At 34.2% G+C, this 18,624-nt stretch overlaps 2 long non-coding RNA genes across 4 annotated transcripts; both read right to left on the reverse strand.

Annotated features, from left to right (window-relative positions):
• Positions 1 to 8,148: 8,148 nt before the first annotated feature.
• LOC135787008 (uncharacterized) lies at positions 8,149 to 15,038 on the reverse strand. Of its 3 annotated transcripts, XR_010547025.2 has the most exons (13): positions 14,344 to 15,038; positions 13,340 to 13,704; positions 12,923 to 12,989; positions 12,747 to 12,824; positions 12,399 to 12,543; positions 11,825 to 12,003; positions 11,568 to 11,711; positions 10,578 to 10,701; positions 9,600 to 9,718; positions 9,435 to 9,526; positions 9,228 to 9,313; positions 8,881 to 9,024; positions 8,149 to 8,440 (listed from the first exon to the last, which is right to left on the reverse strand). It is a non-coding gene; the product is annotated as an uncharacterized lncRNA (long non-coding RNA). The 3 variants fall into 3 exon arrangements; XR_010547023.2 differs by lacking the exon at positions 12,923 to 12,989 and having other exon boundaries at positions 14,344 to 15,036; XR_010547024.2 differs by lacking the exon at positions 12,923 to 12,989 and having other exon boundaries at positions 11,825 to 11,905; positions 14,344 to 15,035.
• Positions 15,039 to 16,094: 1,056 nt separating this feature from the next.
• On the reverse strand, positions 16,095 to 17,482 carry LOC141281307 (uncharacterized). Its single transcript, XR_012335525.1, has 6 exons — positions 17,155 to 17,482; positions 16,895 to 16,964; positions 16,739 to 16,780; positions 16,507 to 16,591; positions 16,351 to 16,389; positions 16,095 to 16,170 (listed from the first exon to the last, which is right to left on the reverse strand). It is a non-coding gene; the product is annotated as an uncharacterized lncRNA (long non-coding RNA).
• Positions 17,483 to 18,624: the final 1,142 nt, after the last annotated feature.

Here is an 18,624-nt window from a genome sequence, read left to right on the forward strand (position 1 = left end):
AAGTGCTCTTTCAGATATTATATAGGAGCCTACGATAGACACTGCGAATGTAAAATTATTTTCCATTTCTGTACTTTCCCTTAAAATAGCAAAATTTCACCTGCCCAAGCCCATTTTAATACACATAGTACCACCCAGAACCAACTAAATGGGTGGAAAACATTCTGCCTGACAAGACTGATGGAGAATACTGGTGAAAATGTAATGCTCTTTATCTCCTACAGCACACACACACACACACACACACACACACACACACACACACACACACTGGGGGAAATCTGTCCTTAAAAGCAAATGCTGGTCGTATGATCTGTATCCACACATCCATCCAGTAAAACCTTTCATAGAAACTGCCAGTAAACAATAAATACGATAATTGTTTATAAACAAATAATATTATGCTCATAAAAATATGCCAATTTAGCTGTTTTATTTATTCTGCTATATATTATTACAAAAATGTGATTACAGTACAGAATATATATGACATAAACTGCTTCACGTTCACAAGGTCACGTTCTTTCTGATCCCATTTTTAAACCCTAGTTAGTGTGTAATGTTGCTTTCATAGCATAAATAATACCTGTAAAATGATAAAGCTGAAAGTTCACTGCCAGTCGATTTATTTTCTTTAACAGAATTCGCCTTTCAAAGCCTACAGCGAACGGCCGGTTTGGACTTCAGCCCTCTACTTTCTGCTTTAATGATGTCACTAGAACAGTTTTTTGACTAAACTCCGCCCACAGGAATACATCAGTGGCCAGCTAAGCTAACGGCAAGCTAATCTGCTATTGAATCACAATACACTAAACAAACTACACAATCAGAACTCGTTACTTATTTCTGAAGGAGGTACTTCACATAACAAGGAAGACTTCAGCCCATTTTTAGGACAGTGAAAACAGCGCTATAGAGATAAGTAAATTATGTGAAAAATACAGCGTTTTTTTGAACGTGAAACATGAACACGTTATATTGCGCACTATAAACACAATCAAAGCTTTAAAAACACAGAAAGAACGGGAGCTTTAATGTTCATAACAGTTCTAATTGTGTTTGTCCGTTCTTTTGTTATGTTTTAAATTAAAAAGCAAATAATTTTAAAATAAGCAAATAATTCCAACTCATATCTCTCATCTTACCTCCTTGGTACCATCTAGTGCGTAAGAAACAATGTAATCATATTTTCATAAAACGAAAACAATATAAAAAATAGTTTAATATGTTTATTATGGTTTGATAAAATAACTTACAATGTGTTGTATGAGAAAGATACTGCTGACTGTCAGACCACATGAAGCATGATGTATCGCCATAAAAACTAAAATTGAATTTTTTATTAAAAATTGTTATTTAAAAAAAATCACACCAGAGGGACAATTTAGACCATTGCCTGAAAAAGTTTAAAACACAAAGTCTTCTTGATATATTCCATGTACAAACTCTCGACTGACTTTCCCATTGTAAAGATACTGGTATGTCCCTGTGCTTTTATAGTTGCCCACTGAAGACACGTCACCCCCGATTAACAACACAAAATCACTGAATATATCTTCATATGATATATCAAAACACTTTAATCCTCACACTGGTTCATACATGGCAGGTGTAGTAAATATTTACAATTACTGTTAAAATCATGTTTTATGTGTGCTTCCACGATACTGTTTTCTACCGGCTGGTTATTGAAACGGAGGTCTTGCACAAAGAAGGGAAATACGTCAAATCACTTACGTCCACATTCAAAAATAAGGTGGATACAGTTCAAGACTAATATTTCTTTTAATCTTTTATGGTAACACCTCATTTACTTGTTCATTTCAGGTGCGAGCCAAGCCAATTTTATTTATTGGGAAACAGGATAAAAAGGCTTCGAATAAGTGGGTTGCATATATTATTACCCATTGGCACCCCACTCCTGTCACTACAATTTTTTGGAGGAGATGCGGAGGGCTTTATCTTGACAAAAGGTCAGAGTAATGTTTATGTTTATAAATTTAGGATTTAAAATACATGTATATTCCTTTGTTGATATGTACAGATTTTATGATGAAAGTAAACTTGTATTATAGCAACCTCCACAGGACAGCAGCCTGAGAGCCTTGCCATGGAGCGGCCTGAGAGCCCTGCTGTGAAATGGCCGGAGAACCTCACCAAGAAGTCTGAGGCAATATTTGTACTAAATCTTGTTCAGCTGTCTTCTAGACTCTCTCCAACCTCTCTTGCTCCTACTACCTCTACTGCTTTTACAACAATTTTCTCTCCACTTTTTTTCCCCACCTCCACTGCCATGCTCTAAGTTTTTGCCAAAGAGGAAGAGGAAGATAAAGAAATCTACCTCTTCCCACTATACCACACTTGTCTCTCTTCAATTTGCATCTGTCTCTTCCAGTTCTAAATCTCAGAAGTGGCCACTGGTGAAGAACAGAATAAAGGATAACTTTTCCTGTTACATCTTACTCCACAATTTGCTCCTAGTCAAATATGTCTTCATGTTAATTAAATTCATTTAGCTAACCAGGTATTTGTTAGCCAGTTCACAGTGTTTTAGAGCCCAATGTCCAAGGACTGTGGTCAATGTAAATTCCTGACTTAAAGGGACACTTCACTTTTTTTTGCTAATTTTCCAGCAGTAAGTTTTACCGTTTTAGAATCCATTCAGCTGATCTCCGCGTCTGGCACTACCACTTTTAGCATAGCTTAGCATAATACATTGAATCTGATTAGGCCATTAGCATCGCGCCAAAAAATAACCAAAGAGTTTCGATATTTTTCCTATTTAAAACTTGACTCTTCTGTAGTGACATCGTGTACTAAGACAGACGGAAAATTAAAAGTTGTGATTTTCTCAGCTGATTTTCTAGGAACTATACTCTTATTCTGTCGTAATAATCAAGGACTTTGCTGTCGTAACATGGCTGCAGAAGGCATAATGATATAACGCAGTGCCCGAAAATAGTCCCCTTAGTATCTTTCAATAGCAGGGGACTTTTTTCGGGCACTGCGTAATATCATTTTGGTTGATTGACAAAAACAAGCACAAATTTGTTTGACACTAATGGAAAGGACTGCATATCACTTCACATAAATATGGACTCATGTGATTCACCTACAAAGCATGGCATTCATGGCTTAATAAACTTTTTGTCTTTTCATCATTTCAGGTTGCTGAAAATGTAGTTGGCAGAAGGTTTCCTTTTCGATAAAATAACTGAGGAACAGATAAATGAGGTAAAATGTTATTTACTAAGATGAGTGCTTGTCTTAGTGACTGATTCTGACCTTTCAAAGATAATATCCAGTAATTGCTTCAACAGGTAAATAATTATTAATTGTGTTTTGTCTGTGTGTGTGCGTGCGTGTGTCTGTGTGTGTGTTTGTGTAGAGGAAAGCCGAATTGAAAGTTCACTGGTTACGTGCTCTGTGTGGTAAGTCATGTTTTATTACCTTATTATGTTTATTCTATTGAAATGCAAATAGTCCATTCCATAACCAATACAGTGTAGGCAGTGATGTGTGTTAGATAAAGTTCCCTGGACATGTTGATCCTGACAGCAAAAATAAATAGTATTTAAAGAGTTAGTCTGGATTTAAACAGAGGGTGATCCTGAATCTGGAATGGGAGATGATCTATCTTATCTGTATGTAGAATAATCTATTAACATCCTGGAATTTTGTGAAGTGGATACAGTCAGGGTTCCCACAGAGCATGGAATTTCTGGAATATCATGGAATTTTAAAGGTCTTTTACAGACATTAATAGTCAATCATGGAATATCAGGGATTTTTGTTTGTTGCTTTAAGGTTTAGTTTCCATTTATGAACAGTTATTCAGCTTGTTAACTTGTATTACAATAGTAGGAGTGATTTATGCACAAACAAATAAAAATGTTAGCATCTGAAACACTAAGCATGTGATAATTTAGTACTATTTCTGATAGGAGATCTGGTTTTACTTATGCTGGAAATGTGATTTAATAAAACGGTTGTATATTACATATTGTAACAATACATCCATTAAGAGTCAAATTAATAACATTTCATCTTATTTTGGGATTTTGTTTTACCAATAATTAATACCTCTGTTTTGTCAGAATGCATCATGTTAGGATGATGCTGGAATTTGGTCTAGTAGTGTCTTGCAGTATTACTGTAATAATAAATGTGAGGAAGAGGAGAGCAATGATGAGTGGAAGTGATGCAGACACTATCCTTATCTAACGTGCCAGATCTGGAACACATGAAAACATGCAGAAATTGTTTAACTTATTCCGCTTATATAAAATAGCTTAGTTACCTTAACAAATAGGAGAATATCCTTAACTCACTAATGACAACTTAATAATTCATTTTAATAAATACATTTTGAAATCACTAAATTTGAAGGTACATCCCTTCTGGAAAAACCAGCACACAAGCCAGATGGGAAAGTTGTGTTTTGGTGCTGGTTTGCTGGTGACCATGGGAATTATGCTGGTGTATGCATGGGAATTATGCTGGTGTATGCTGTTTTTTTTCAGCAGGGATGGCTTTCAATATACAGGAACTGTATGGATATTTATTTTAAAGTACTATTTTAACTACAGTCACCAGAAAATGTTGAGAAAAATATGCCAGCTAAGTACAAGTACCTCACATTTGTACTATGTGTTCTAATGACATTATCTGCACTTATATTACAGTGGAAAAACCTGGGATGACACATAGGAGCCTGCGAATTCCAACACAAGTCCCCACATCCCAACCAGTTTTCAGCATGACAGCCTACACCTTTACATTATCAAGCACCCTTCAACTGTTTAATTTTGAGTGTCTTTGCTTGCTGTTCTTTATTAAAGTTTTTGCACAGTACCCAGTCTCTTTTAGTTTTTTTTCTTGAATTGTGTCTTTTTAAAAACTCTGTATTTGTCATGAACTAAACAGCAGACAAGAAGTGTCCCATGCAAGATCATAAGGTAAAGATTTGTTTGTCATATTAAATTCCCAAAGGCATTTTAATTAAAGATTTTTGAAGCACAGCATGGGTAGTACAGTTTAGGTAAGTCTACTTTAACTATTTGTGTGGTATGCCAGCCATGAATATGTACCAAAAATTCTCCCAAAGCTACTTAAATCTCACTTAAATTTTGTAGTCCTGATTGAAATGTTCAATTACAATATTAAATAAGAGTTACTTTGACATTTATAATTGTTATTAACCAATTGTAATTTACTTACATTTATTCAGAGTAAAACAATAAAAATTTAGTCATTCTAAATTTTAAACAGTAATTCAAATATATTTTATTTTTGTATATTTCTTTAAAGGACCTAAAATATATTTTTTTGTAGCAGCCTGCATGCTGCAATAACTTTATTTTATTTTGCAAGCAAAAATGAAACATTTTGAAATATTGTAGCCTATTATTTATTTCACATACAGTAGGCTATACATCTGGAACAAGTATATAATATTAGTAACCTTCAGGTTTATACTATTGAAACCAATAGGTATTTGCTTAGATAACTGAGAAAACCTTTTTTCCTGTTTCATTTAAGTGTGTGTTTCTGCGTGTGTAATAAACATTATAATCGTACCTACAGCGATTTACAGCGTTGCTGATAATTTACATTCAGGAAGAACGTGCACGTGATTACCATTTATAGACGTGTGACGTTTCCTTGGCGTTAAGCTTTGGTTGGACTAACTTTAATTCAAAAATAATAAGTGATCCGTTTTGCAAACTATGTTTTGCTGTTGTTATGACGTTAGTAATACTGTCAGTTCTTGTAAGGTATTGCTATGTTAAAAGAAATTACCCGATTATCGAGATGCTAACCCTATGGTATAACTACACTCTTCAATGAACTACAATTTACAACGCCATGTTTTCCCGTCCCATCGATAGAATGACAATGGCTTATGGGCAATGTAGTTTAAAAACGTTTAGTAATGGAATTAAATAAATACAATCTTTAATGAACAAAATGGCATGTAAATATGTTCATTGTACAAACCTCTATAACATATTTAAGAGTTAGAATGAAATGTTGTATTTTATTGTGATTACTTTTTATAATGCTTTTTAACAGCTTTCCATGCATGTCACAAATCTCTGTCCAACATTATTTAGTAAACATATCATATCATAAATAGTTGTCCTAACAATTTTCTCTTTAATAAACTAATCAGACTTTGGTTTAAAGCCATTTGAAATGTGCATTATTTTTGCATTTCCATGGGCTGTTACTGGGCCCCTGGGAAAGGGAGGACAGTAACCCTACACAGATGTACCCTCTTCATCATGGATAACAATCTGTGCTGAGTGACATTTTTATCTGAACAATATTCTTATTTCCCACCTTTTCCAAATTCATTGTGTTAGGTTTTGTTGATATTATGAGAAAATCAGAATACAGAAATACAGTAACTAAGTCAGGCGAGTCGTAAAAATCATGCAATGCAAACAATCCCAATATAAAAGACAATAATAGAGCATTATTGTCACAAATGTCATAACATAATGTGACTAAGATACTTTTAATAAATTACACAAAAAAATTATATTTTTGAAAATAATGACTCTGTATCATAATGATTTTCAGGATTACATTTTTATACAGCACACTACAGTTCAACTAAAGAATATTTTATTCTCAGCCACCAGCTGATGTTCAAACATCCCATTTCTCCCTGTCAATCATTCTTTGATTATTATTACTCATCCAAGATTATTTGTTGGTGTAGTTGAGGTGATTAGCTGAGGTTGTGTAAATATTAGTTGCCAATCAAATAGTTTATTCTGAGACGTTTTGCTTATAACAATATTAGTTCATTTTTTTCCATCTAAATGGCAATTGAATAAAAATAGAAGGTCGGATGAGAAGAAATACCTCAAATCTCTACTACAATACAGTGGATGTTTGTTGGAGTTGTGCACTTTGACTTTGGCTCTATCATTCAAAAGATATTTAAGATAGAGTAATACTTTTTTTTACACAATCAACACACACCTCTCTGCTACAAATGAACACTTATAGTTTGTTTGTGTGACCCACCGTTATTGTACAATTACACCGAAAGTTACTGGAGTGCAAACATTACAACTTACCTCATAGGTGGGGTTCATTGTAACAAAAAGAGGGTTTGAAAATTTGGTTAAAAGACAAATAATTCAGTTCAATTCAGTCTATATAATAAAGGTGGGTGTTCATATATCTGCCTATAATAGATGAATGTGTGAATGTCTATCCCAGTGGTTCTCAAACTGGGGGCCGGGAGATGGTGCCAGGGGGGGCCCAGTTTTATGACATTTTATAAAATACATTCATTTATCATTAATTCTGTGTAATTAAACCTAAAAAATAATAAGCCAACTAACCAACAGCACAACTAGGTATTATTTAATATGTTTTGTTTAATTAAAATATTACATTTTAGAACTGTTTTTGTCATAAAAAAATTCCGGGGGGCCGCAAAAGAATGCACTGTACACAAAGGGGGCCGCACACTGAAAAAGTTTGAGAACCACTGGTCTATCCATCCTTCATCTAACATCCTTGCATTATGCATCAATGCATATAGATTTTTATAGGGCCGCACAATTAAGACAAAAAAAATCATAATTGTGATTTATTTTCCCTGATATTGTATTAACAGTTATCATTTTAGTATTTACAGTGTTTTCATTTTACTATCATTGTCTACCCGACTGTGTTACAACTAACCCCGCTGTGTAAAAATGATTTCAATCCCAGCTATCAGCTATATGCTGACATGTTTCAAAAACCTGTTATGTTTAAGGTAACAAGACAGTGATCAAAATAATGCAAGGTTGGATTTGGTGACTTACACACCCAACTCAAAAATAGAAAAAAACATTAGACAAAGAAATTTACTTCCATGCCTCTAAAACACTCTCTGTTCAATATCTTAACCAAAACACATTACACAAATTCATCTTCTGACAGTCAGAAAAAAGACCAAAAGCACAGATTGCTTGGCCCTGTATAAAAAATATGTAACCGTCTTACAATCAACCCCATGTTTATTTGTGCCCCGCTCACCCCTACTTTAATTATTCACTTTATTTCCACCACTGAGTAGTTGTAGAAGCATATTGTACATGTATACAGTATGTGTATTATGTGAATAAAGAGGCTACATAAGGTTATGAAAAGTAGATTTTATTAAATGCTTTATATTGACAGTTAGAAGTCTTTGTCCAGAATGATGGAAGGTGACAGTCTTGTGGATTACAGACCATCATCAGAAATGTCAAAGTCACTGTCGTACTCATCAGGTGAAGCACTGTACAAGAAGTTGATGTTCTCTGCTCCAGACAAAACTTGTAGGTAACAGTCTCTTGCTTGCAAATTTTTCTGATTTTATGTTGCTCTCTGAGAATGGTGCTCAGCAGACCTTTTAGACCCTCTTCACTTAGGCCACATGGTGAATCTTAAAAGAGGAACACAATAACTTTAATTAGAAACTTAATAAACAGACAGTATATTTATTAGAGCAGCCCCTATAAGTCAACAAAATGTTTGCTGGTCAGAAGAGTCATAGTCTGGCAAATTTTGATTGGTGGCTGCACAAAAAGTCTATAGGATGTGGTGACAATCCGACGGACCACACGGCTGGTCCCTATGGTTATTAGAAAGTAGTTATATATTTCAGGAAGAAAAAAGTGCAATGACTTGTTGACCTACAGCCACTTATGGTTTAATAAAATGTGTTTTCATTACTACTTGTTACTTCAATGATTAGAGAGGATATGTCCTATATGTAGTTATGTGAATGTGCACTTTAGCAGATTTAAGTTAATAGGTTATACTCTTACTAAAAACAAAATAAAAATATACATTGCCATTATGCCATATATTACAAATACATACTTTTCATTGTCTCATTAGAAAACAAGCAGGACAGCTCTCTGATGGCATCAGCACAAGCTTAGAGATTTCCAATGATGGTCCATCTCTGCAACAAGCATCTTCTGCTCCTCCTGAAGTCTCCAAACTGACTTAGATGTACAGAGTCTGGAATGCAATAATGAAAAATGTCTTAAGTCATATGTATTAAAAGTCAAACTTCAAATAATCTCTGAACTTGTATGGGGATACAGACTAATATTTGAAGCATTTTGGAAATTGTGTCCTTTTTCATAAAATTTGTCAAATGCATTCATAATATAACAAATTATTATTTCATCACAATCTGCCCATTCCTTTATATCACTGACCTAGCCTTCCAATTAGCTTTCTGTCACTGCCAATTGGGCTTTCATGGACTCTAGGTTTTCTAACTGGCTTTCCAGAGCTTTTTGGTCTACAATGACAAACAATCACAGATAGCAAGAAACAAAAACAAATGTTGTTTAATGCACTGCTTCAAACATTGCTCAGACACATTTCAAAACATCTAAAACAAATTCTACTGATTTCATTACCTTCTGATATCGACGAGTAATTAAGATGGCTAAATTGTTAAACTTTTGCTGATTCCAGCGCATGGCCATGAGAGGCAGATTGTCTGCGCGTCCTGCGAACACAGAAAATGTGTCAGATATCAACATATTTATTATATGATTATATAACTAGTGCAGTTGTCTTACCTGCTTTTCACAATTGTTTTGTAGTCACTGCAATCCTAGAGAGGAAGGTACTGCACTGTCCCACCTCCTCTCCTAGTGTTAATACAGCAACATCCTGCATTTGCCTCACTCCATTTCACCTAGTTAAAGAAAAAAATATATAGATGTTCACTTTATTTTCTATCACATAGCAACTTTTCCATACCTCACATTTAAAATTATGGGCTTTGGCATGAAAAACTGAAAGGAATGGGTTCATGTTAAAGGAACACGACAACTTTTTGTGACTTTAGCTTATTCACTGTATCCCCAGAGTTAGATAAATCCATATAAACCTTTTTCATCTCTGTGCGTGCCGTAACTTTGTCTGACGCACCCACCGCTAGCCTAGCTTAGCACAAAGACTGGAAGTAAATGGCTCCAGCTAGCATAGTGCTCTCAATTTGTATAGTTTATGTATATGTGTATGTGTATGTGTGTATGTGTGTATGTGTATGTGTGTATGTATATGTATATGTATATGTATATATGCACTGCTACTTGGGCGGAATAATTTGCTCGCAGCACCTGAGAATGGTGAGGAGCAGAGAGTTAGCTAATCACTCTGCCCAAGTAGCAGTGCTTTGCCTTCTGAGAATATAGTTCACAGTATATATACGATTAAAAGATGATTATGTCTCATATGCCCTTGTTATTTGTACACGAGGTGACGATACAAATCACAACATATAAATAAGAAATTGGTGGCGTTATTTTGTCACTTATTGGGAGCAGTATGCTAGCTGGAGCTATTTACTTCCAGTCTTTGTGCTAAGCTAGGCTAGCAGTGGGTGTGTCAGACAGAGTTATGGCATGCACAGAGATGAAAAAGGTATGTATGGACTTATCTAACTCTGGGGGTTATCTAACTCTCTAAAGTCCCAAGAAGTCGGCGTGTTCCTTTAAGAAGGTTCTGGAGCTCTGGACAGCTTTTCACAACTATTGAAGGCCAATATTTACAGGTTACATCCTGTTTTCTGGCAAGCTTTTCGTTGTGGTTGTGTTGTGAATGTAGTCCAGAAATCTGGTAACATCTTTATCCTTGGCTATAAAGACACCTTCAAAGATGGCCGGTTCCTCAGATCTAAAAGTGGGGCAAAACAATTTATGATAACTTATTGTGTAGGTTTACTTGATGCACAAGATTTAAGTTTCTAGATAACACTTTACAGTAAGGTTGTATTTGTTAACAATTAGTTAATGCATTAGCTAACATGAACTAACAATAAACAATATTTCTACAGCATTAATTAATTTTAGTTCATGTTAATTTCTGCATTTACAAATACATTTATAAAATCAAATGTTGTAAATTTTAAGTCATACACCATGAGCTAACATTAATTACTGTAATGACATAAAATAACATTAACAAGAATTAAAACATGTTGGAAAACGATATTGTTAATTGTTTGTTCAAGTTAGTTAATGCGTTTACTAATACATTATTGTAAAGCGTTTAGTGCTGCTTTGCAGAATAAAAGTGTGTGTACTGTGTATAATAATTATGTATATATAAATACACACACATACATGTACAATTTTAAGAAAAAATATAAGAATTATATATATATATATATATATATATATATATATATATATATATATATATATATATATATATATATATATATATATATATATATATATATATATATATATATATATATATATATATATATATATATATATATATATATATATATATATATATATATATATATATATATATAAAAATATAAACATAAATATAAACATATACACATGCAAATGTTTCTAAATTATATACGTGTTTGTTTATTATTATTATTATACACAGTACACCCACATAATATCATGTAAACAAACTTTTATTCTGCAAATGATTAGTCACGACTAATCGTGAGGCAGCACTAAAAGTGTTACCATTTTCTTTTTAATACAAACACTGTGAAACAAAGTTTGGAGTACCTAGCAGTATCCTTGAAATGATAATCTCTGGGGTGCATGCAGGGCAGGTGAAAGGCTCTTCCTTGCATATATTGTCCACCTTGAATCGCACAGCCTCCCACTCAAAAAACTTTTCTGAAAACTGTCTGCTGAGATCTTGCCAGTCTATTAAAAATAAGGAAATCAACAGCTAATAATGTGCAACAAATACATTAGCACCAAGCAGCTTTCAACCCACAATTCAAATATATTATCAATACTGTAGGATAAATACTCACACGACCAAAGCAGACAGTTCGCTGATCCAGCATTCTTAAAAAATGCTTGACAGGACAGTCCTGGTGCCGCCATCTTCATTTCTTGAAATGAAAACAAGATATCTATGGCATAAATTGTGGTGAGTTGAAGGGTTGCAGGCCAGTACCCACTTCTGTTTAAGTCTCCCACTGCACATTCCCTGTAATATAAACCTTAATTAGATTCATTAGTGTTTGATTTCTTTGTACAATTTATACATTTCTTTCTACTTTTCATACTTAAATGTTGTATCAATGCTAAATTATTGGAAATCAAGTATGTAAAGATTTTTAAGATTCTACTATAACAGAACAAAACAAAGTTCTTCACTCTGGTGAACAACCACAGATTTTGTCAGACATTTCCACGCGTACAAGCCACACTGAAAAACATCATACAGTGCAGGACAATTAAGATTGTTTGATTTGACTGAATAATATAAGATTGTAATTGAATAATGGTGGCTGACAAGGAGTATCCATCATCAAACAGAAATAAGAGACAAAAAGGTATAATTGAAATAGTAAAGCTTATTACTGTAGCTTAACTACTTACTTAGGCAGATGTGTGCTACCACATGCCCTCCACCTCTCTGAAGAGACTTTGACGTGTTCTCCAGTTTGAGGAAGCCAGAAGAAGATCTCTTGGGGTTCCAGGAGGTGATGCCTCGTCACCTGAGAAATCGTTCAGTGAATGCACTCTGTAAAAAATAGTATGGAGTATACAAAAACAATACTTTTATATTTCCCTTTATGAATATACATTTACAGCATTTATTGTACTTCATGGAATGGCTTTGAGTGTAAAAGGTCCGGTATTCTATCAAATTTAAGAAAATAAACGATGTATTTACATTATAACCTACTGTTATATACTGTAATTTAAACACATTGATGTACACACCAACAGTCTCTGGAGCAAAGGCCACCTCACAATGAGTGTCAGGAGCATTGGGAGGATCAGTGTTCTGAATGTGATCAGCTTTAGAGGATAAAAACAACACAAAGCAACATTTATATATAATATACATATATACAAAATTCCAACTTGTCCCAAGGCTAGTGGCACAGTCTGGTTACCAGTTTGAAATGGTGGTGCAAGCTCTCTGTTTAAAGGTCCCATTTTTCCTGTTTTGAAAGGGGAATCCTGGTAAAGGAAACATATCGCTTGGCATTGAACTTTAAGCTTTATAATTCTGCAGGTATTGTTTATGCACTAACAGCAACCTTACACAAAAAACATTATAGCTAAAGAGAAAAACTACGACACTTTAATTTCCCAAACCCTAATGTTAACAGTCCAGTTACTGGATGGTTATCTATGTCATGCAGATGATGACAGCAAATAAGAATGCTTTAATAAAACAGATTATAAAGAAACAAACTGATTGGCCATTGACATTAGCCTTAGAAGTAGTATCCATTAATTTTATACACCTGTAAGTCCTGAACAGTGTAGATCCTAAAAATATATTTTAAAATATAAACAATACTGACCTTTCTTTGGTTGATTCCTGCATGACCTTGGCCTTGCATAGACAATATTTACATCAGTGTCTCTTTGTCTCCAATGCACCCTCGGCTCAGGTGTCTTCTCTGGTGCTGCTGCCTCCTCTTCTTACAGATTACCAAGAAAGTGTGTGTGTGTGTGTGTGTGTGTGTGTGTGTGTGTGTGTGTGTGTGTGTGTGTGTGTGTGTGTGTGTGTGTGTGTGTGTGTGTGTGTGTGTGTGTGAGTGTGTGTGTGAGTGTGTGTGTGTGTGTGTGTGTGTGTGTGTGTGTGTGTGTGTGTGTGTGTGTGTGTGTGTGTGTGTGTGTGTGTGTGTGTGTGTGTGTGTGATGGGGGTATAAAGAGTTGAAGGACCTAAACAGAAAATAAATAAATAACACACCTATATATAAACACACACATATATGTATGCACACACACACAAATTTAAGCTCAAATCTATGTGATATTGATTTTGTACAGTTAAATGTTTATAATTTATACTGATCGTGTTGGCTGAAATTGGCTTTAATTACTTCATATTAAAACATGATGAGCCACAATAATGGAGCTGTTATGAGTTAAGTTGTATTGTTTATTATAGATCATTCTGGGAGTTCATTGTATAATTTTGTGTGGATTATTAAGTAATTACTGGGCTGGAAAACAAACCAATCTGGCAACACTGTTCTTCATCTGATCATGTTGGCTAAAAGAGGCTTAATTGTTGCGAGCTAGTGTAATATAGGTAACATATCGCTACTGAAAATCTTGCATTTCCCTGTATCTTGCATTATCAACTTATTTGCGACAAAAAATAGTTTAATTAGCTACTTTTGCTATTAGCCTATGCATATGTGGTGCAACAAAGTTATTTGTTTAATGACTTATATAATTTACCATCCTAAGATTGCTACCTTATAACGTTACATTAGAATGTTCCAAACACAACTTATTGTCACGATTAAACATTTCTTTGCTGTGTAAATGTAAGAATTATCTCCATCAACTTACCGAGTGGAAATCGCAATGGACCTTGGCATCGTCGCATTCGATGACGTCAGAGTTGTTAAATTACAGGATTTAAAATAAACAAATTAATAATTAAACAACCCATTAATTAATCGAAAACAATCGTATTATAGTAAAATGTATATTTATATGTATATTTATTACCATCAACGAGCCTTTGATAAAAAATATTTGCCACCCAGCATGCATCACGTCTAAAGTTAATCAAAGCACTTACCTACATGATCAGAAAACGCTTAAAATGCTACTCCCACGCGCCGTGGAGCGTTGTTAAAGTCACCTCTGAATGTTGTTTTATCTGCAGTTGAACGCGGTTTAAATAAAGCTTCCCTCTGAATGTTGTTTTAACCGCATTTGAGGGTTGTTAAACTCACCGCTGAATGCTATTGATCCTGCAGTTGAACGTTGTTTAACTCACCGCAGACCGTGCTGTTGCAGTTCAGACTGCGAGGGATTTTTTAAATTAAAAACCAGTTGACTGGCCAGATAAATATTGACTTGCGCTGGCATAGATCATTTATTGTTGCCTCTTCCTATTTATTCTTATTTATTATAGTCTGTAGAAGACGTCATGTGACGAGCCCTGGCAGCGACCATAGCAACCTAAACGTATCAGTTTTACATTATTCTGGCGAGATCTGAAAAATCTGCGTAACATCGAGCAAGCGAGTGATTATGTAAATTTACTGAGTGCATATTATGAAAATAAAATATATATTTCTCGCTAGAAATGTAATCAAAACTTATTTTTATGCAGAAACTAACTCACAATATAGATTTTTCCCCTAAAAATGAGAGAAATGTCCGCCATGTTTTTTGTTCTCACGGCCGGTAGCTTGAAAGTCACGTGACTTGGACGAAAGAAAAACGTAACAGTCATACAATTCAAGGGCCATTAAAAGAATAGGCGAAAAAAAAATGTAACAGTCATACAATTCTAGGGCCATTATTGTAACCCCTCTACGTTTTGCAAATTGGACCAACGTAGTCAGGGTACGTTTTTTCATGAGACTGGGTTGGAATGGGATGTTAATAATACATTACTAACTGTAAAAATAAAAGTCAATAGAATTGTGTCAATGTTTGTAGAAGCTAACAAAAAAGTCCATATTATTTTGTTTGCTGGATCATTGTACAGTACATGTTCCATTCAATGTTCTTTGTTTTGTGGCAGTGACGTTGAACATTTCGTCAGATAAGAGTAAGATAAGAGATGGTCTACTCTGCATTTGTCATGTTGATCTTGAGATGCAGGGTGTGATTACCACAGATTCCCATCACCTTGCTCTGGTCATCATCATACAAGGTTGAGCATCAGGCCGAACAAGATTTGGATCTGTTGGTCATGGGTGAAAGGATAAGACATAAAGACAAAACAAGTTAATATTAGCCTGAAGTTTGCTTACATACTGTATGTAAAACATGATTTGACAGAAGTTTTAATATGATTCAGCTCAAGCTACCTGTTTTGTCAGTAAATAGGTGAATGGTTGGTGAGAGATTTATTCATAAATTGAATAAACATAAACAACTGTTATCAAGTCAATGGCTGACCTGCAGAGCTTCACTCATGATCCACCTACAACAGATAGACAAAAATAATAAGTAATTCTGCTATTACATGTAAATGTGCCACAGGATCACACACACAATCTTTAAAATGTTTAAACAGTAAATAACTATTATTTTAATGCCAGCATTGAAAGAAACATGCATATAATCACCTTGAAATACAGGATGTGTCTCTCATATCAAGCGGTCATACACACTGCCTTCACTCCCAGCAAGATTACCTCACATATAAAAACTCTGAAATATCAATAAAAAAACTAAACACATGTTGTACCACATTCTTTTGATAATTAGTTTAATAAACTTAATGTACAATATACATGTATATGCTTTTTAACACTTTAACAAATTATTATCCTAAATCATTTTTAAATCAGAGTCCCCTACATATATCATTTAAAACATTATGAAGCTTACCTGCTATAAAGGGAATGAAGCTTACGGTATAAAGTGTACCTGTTATAAACGATATAAAGTACAATAAGAACACACCAAGCTTCAATTTTCATAATGTTTAAACAGTAAATAACTATTATTTTAATGTCAGCATTGAAAGAAACATGCATACATCACCTTTAAAAGCAGGATGTGTCTCTCATATCAAGCGGTCATACACACTGCCTTTACTCCCAGCAAGATTACCTCACATACGAAAACTCTGAAATATCAAAAAAAAAACCTAAACACATGTTGTACCACATTCTTTTGATAATTAGTTTAATAAGCTTTTTAACACTTTAACAAATCATTATCCTAAGTCTTAAAGCAGAGTCCCTTAAATATATCATTTCAAATGAAGCTATACCTGTTATAAAGGGAATGAAGTTTACAGTATAAAGTTTACCTCCTATAAAATAAATAAATTACAATAAGAACACACAAAACTTCAATTTTCATAATGTTTAAACAGTAAATAACCATTATTTTAATGTAAGCATCAAAAGAAACATGCATACATCACCTTTAAAAGCAGGATGTGTCTCTCATATCAAGCGATCAAACACAATGGTTTCACTCCCAGCAAGATTAGGCTACCTCACATACAAAAACTCTGAAATATCAATTAAAAAACTAAACACATGTTCTTCTGATAATTAGTTTAATAAACTTAATGTACAATATACATTTATTAGCTTTTTAACACTTTAACAAATCAATATCCTAAGTCTTAAAGCAGAGTCCCTTAAATATATCATTTAAAAATTAATGTATGAAGCTTACCTGCTTTAAAGGGAATGAAGCTTACAGTATAAAGGTTACCTCCTATAAAATAAATAAATTACAATAAGAACACACAAAACTTTAATTTTCAAAATGTTTTTAACAGTAAATGATGATTATTTTACTCTCTTACCTGCTTGTGATGTTAATCTGCAGGCAGTTGAGCAGGACTGATGATTCAGGGCTTTTACAGGTGAAAATAATCAGGACTAATAACTAACTAAATTTAAAATCAAAAAAGGAGGGAAATAAAGAACCCTTTTTGTCAAGACAAGAACCATTTCGGGAAAAAAGGGTTCTTCAGTAAGCTATGGTTTTATATAGAACCTTAACCATCATTTCAGAACCTTGAAGAACCATTTTTCTTAAGAGTGTGGTACTAGAGCTGAAGATCTTTGCCTGAACCTCACGGGACGCGTCGGGACCCGACGGGTTCGGGCTTCATTTTTAACATTGTACACGGGCTTGGGCTGGGCTTGAGCTCCAGCTTTGCGAGGTAAATGAGCAGTCAAGTTCAATGCTGCTGGATGCACTATCAAGCGCAGGACCGCGCTGAAGCCATACAGTGGATTTAATAATTTTCCTCAACAAAAACATGTAGCCTAATATTGGTGAGTAAATGTTTTTCAATATATAACAAAATATTAATTGAGTCATAATTAATACATAATTTAGACAGAGGATATAGACTAATGTTGGCATTGATGGAGAGAAGTGCCGAAGCAAATCCCGCGGAGCAAATACCTATCTTAATTCAGAATGTTTTATCTTAATTTAATTCGTTAAGAAATATTTGTTTTTTGTTTTTTGGCATGTTGGCCTATTTATAGTGTATTGCATAGGCCTATTAAGAATGAGATGTTATGATGTTGCAGATGACTTATTTTATTAAATTAAATTAAACATTCTTGACAAAAGCTGTGTGCGTGCGCACATTTAAATAATGTCAGGCTGTAAACGGGTTCGGGCTTTTAAAAAGCTGTATTCTGTCGGGCTCCAGTCATTTCGGGCCTAACTTTTAAGGCCCGATTACAGCTCTAGGTGGTACCCTCTCAAAAAGTACACATTTGCAACTACAATAAAGAGTTCTTAGTTCCTCAGAGGTACATATTAGTACCAAAGAGTGCATATTAGCACCTAAAAGGTACACATTGGTCCAAATGTATCTGTACCTAAATGGTACATATTAGGACCCTTGCTTTAAAAGGATAATGTCCCAGTGACAGCTAGGCAGCACATTACCTGTAATAACACAAGAAGGAGCTTTGTGAAAGTAGATAGCTGAATGTGTTTAATATCTGCATGTTTACAAGAAAATAAAATGTGGTATGAGTGGTACATGTTAATATTGGTGCTAAACAGATACAAAGCCATTAAATGCATTTTCTGATTTTGTTCAATTTCATAAACTTAAAGCCAGTATTGTGCCTTAAACTAAAATATTTGTACTTGCTCTTGTACACACTTCTG

Source organism: Paramisgurnus dabryanus, chromosome 20, assembly GCF_030506205.2.
Source record: "Paramisgurnus dabryanus chromosome 20, PD_genome_1.1, whole genome shotgun sequence".
Classification (NCBI taxonomy): domain Eukaryota; kingdom Metazoa; phylum Chordata; class Actinopteri; order Cypriniformes; family Cobitidae; genus Paramisgurnus; species Paramisgurnus dabryanus.